Raw genomic sequence first — 3,227 nt, forward strand, 5'->3', positions numbered from 1 at the left:
CCGCCATTTGTCCTCAGCCTCATCGCGTTCTTGTTCGGCCGCCACTGCTTCCATGTCCTCCAATGGCGCTACTGTTGTCGCCGATAAAGCCACCGCGAAGAGGAGGAGGGGGCGTTGCTTCACGCCTCGCCGCCGTCGCTGTTCTGAGAGGGGCTGTAGTCGCCGTCAAGCATGATGAGTGGAGGAGGGGGAGAACTCGCGTCTGAGGCTGGGAGGAGGCGTAGTTTCGCCGCTGCTCGGGGAGAGAACACGTCTGGGAAAGGGAACCGGGGGGAAACGGCGCACGAAGGGTGCTGTGACAGGAAAGGAACCCACCTGCGTTACCGCTGGGGAAAGAGGACTCGCCGGATGTTGCCCGGAGCCACCGCTGTGGTTGCCATGGGAACCGAACGGGTATCGGAATCTGACAACCCCGCTGCTGTCGCCGGAGAACCTTGCTGCTGTCGCCGGAGAACTCTTCCGGTAAGGGGTTTTAATTGAGGTTTCTGCCTTTTTGAATTTTGAGAAGGTTTTAATGCTGCGTGGTTTTTATAGTTGATCCACCGGGGCTTCTGGCCGCCGCCGGAGCTGTTGCCGGGCCTGTTTGAAAGCGTAGCTGTTTTGTTTCGCTAGTTCAGTAAGTATTTATGTTTCGGAAAGCCTCGCGTTAGTATTCTATTGTGTTCGGTTAATGAATATGAGTTTTGATAACATGGGGTCGAGTCCTGATTATTGTATGTTGCGATTAGTGTTGCTATGGTTATTGCGAACGTGACTGGGAGTTGAGGTTTTGGTTGCTGTCAGTTCGGGATGAGGCGGAAAGGACTCTATGAGACGTTTGGGTTATGGATTTGCGTTTGAGGTAGGGACGCTCTCCAAAAAACTATATTTTATATGCCGGAATTATTACATATGGGTACTGATGTGAGATAATGTATTTGGTGATTGTATAAGCCTTATGTGATGTTGATTATCCTGGATGAATGTAATTATATGTTTGAATGGATTATTATTTGGTTCTGATGAATGTAATTATATTTAAAGGAAACCAGACTTTTGATTGAGTAATTAAGTTTGAGGCATTTTGGAAGAGCTAGAAAAATGACTTCCAAAAAGAAACCTGAAAGTGGTTTGATTCAAATGAACCGGTTCCGTTCAAATGAGTTGATTTTTGGACCGGGTTGGAACTTGTGATTTATGTATGGTCGGTTTCATAATAAATTCCGTTTTATTTACTTGAACCGAGATTCTATGACTTTAAGGGTTACAATGAATTTTAAGGAATTGATATAGGTTGACCTTCCCTAAAGACTTGGGACTCTGCCGAGAAATTTTGTTATAAAATCCCATTGTTAGGTGGGTGATTTTGAATACTTTGAAATAAATCTTTACCTTTCCATGGTTATGGAAGTTTTGGAAAGAAAATGCCGAGAGTGGCTTTGTTTTAAAAAAAGGGGGACTCACTTTGAGTAAATTTGGCTTATGAGCCTGAGATGATTTGAGAAACGAGATTTCTAAAGCCAAGGCTAAAAAGAGTTGAAACTTGATTTCAAAGTGAAATGAATTGAGAAAATGATTGATGGCTTAAATGCCGATTTCATGAATTTGATGATTTTGAATGTGGAAGTGCTGTTTTGTTGTGAGCCGGAATGGCTTTGAATGATATGAATATTGACTGGTTCTGGATTGAACCGTGAGCCGGAATGGCTGTGTGTGATTATCAATATTGGCTGGTTCTGGACTGAACCGTGAGCCGGATGGCTGAGATGGATGTTGATCCACGGATGAGAATGAATGCATGTATATGCTGAATTATTGATAATTGTGATTTGCACTTCCACTATCTGAGATACGAGTTTCCCTGGGTAGTAGCAGTGGCTAGCCACCACGTGCTCCAGGTTGAGACTTAATACTCTGTTGACCCTATGTCGTAAGTGTGGCCGGGCACTGTGAAAGTCCCGGATGAGCTCGCCCCCGAAATATTCACCAGTGAGGGTGATGGATATGGATCATGTTTATGATCAAGTTTATGATGAGTATAACTCGAGTTGGGGATGCGCGACAGAGGGACAGTCCAATGGTTAGCTACCAGGACTTGTCGGGTTGGCTCTATAACCGACAGATGATATCATCAGCCACTAGGGACAGGCATGCATCATATGCATCTATGTGACATTGTTTGGGTGTGCATATTGTACTTGGTTTGCCTATGTAATTAACTGCTAATTGTTCTACTTGCAATAACTGTTTGTTTGTGTTTGCATCTTCCTACTTGTGTTTGCATTTGGAACTCTGTTGGATTGTGGTGGATTGGTTGTGATTGGATTGGTTGGGCCTAGGGCCGTGGTTGAATGAGATGGACCGATGGTTGATTTCGGTTTTGTGGTTTTGGTTTGGAATAAGATATGAAAGGCTAGTTTGGTTCAGTATAGATAAACCTTTTTGAAAGGCTTTGATGTTTTGAGAATTGACGGTTCCTCTTTCAGAAAAGATTTCCGACTTTATTTTTATTGAAAACTGTTGTTTTTGAAAAGAGGCATAAGACGGTTATTAATCACTGGTACGGTTTATCTTCATGTATCCTATTACAGTAATTCCCAAAAACCCTCTACTGAGAACCCTTTCGAGGATGATGTTCTCACCCCCCTACATTTTTTCCCTTTCAGGATATGAGCGCTGAAGTCACGAAGAGCTTATTTAGTTGTTGTTGAAATGCTCTGTATTGCTGTAGCTTATTATTTATTGTACCCTCGCCTTTATCGTGATATATTTTGTAAGAGGGATAGGGATTGTATTGATTAACGTTTGTAATATTATTATATATGTATGTATATATATGGGTGTACTCTTTATGAGTTTTGTAAGTTGTATGATATCTATGGATGTACATTATCGAACGAAAGTATCTTGGGAATGACATTGTGCTAGAAAGTTTTAAACAGGCTCATATTTTAGTATTAAATAGTATAAGTGTTGTCGTAATGTCCGAGCTATCAGAGTCGCGCAGCCGGAAGCGTGAGCTTTGGTAGTTAGGGTGTTACATTATGGTATCAGAGCAGTTCTTCCTGTAGAGCCTGAGGAATGGACTGACTGTGCTTCAATTGCATACTCTGAGTGTTTGTCATGTATTAGGTCTTGTCGAATGACGAGAATTGAGGCTTTATGCACATGACGATCTATTGATTAACGCTGTTAGTCTTGCATTGCATAATTCCTGATATTAAGTTTGGCCGGCTTAATACTAGTGA

General features: G+C 42.5%; 1 long non-coding RNA gene across 1 annotated transcript; it reads left to right on the forward strand.

Moving 5' to 3' along the window:
- The first annotated feature begins 322 nt into the window (after positions 1 to 322).
- Positions 323 to 2,829, forward strand: LOC112719935 (uncharacterized). The gene is made up of 4 exons (XR_003161956.2): positions 323 to 462; positions 535 to 616; positions 729 to 841; positions 2,646 to 2,829. It is a non-coding gene; the product is annotated as an uncharacterized lncRNA (long non-coding RNA).
- The last annotated feature ends 398 nt before the right edge of the window (positions 2,830 to 3,227 follow it).

This window comes from Arachis hypogaea, chromosome 2 (assembly GCF_003086295.3).
Source record: "Arachis hypogaea cultivar Tifrunner chromosome 2, arahy.Tifrunner.gnm2.J5K5, whole genome shotgun sequence".
In the NCBI taxonomy this organism is placed as follows: Eukaryota; Viridiplantae; Streptophyta; class Magnoliopsida; order Fabales; family Fabaceae; genus Arachis; species Arachis hypogaea.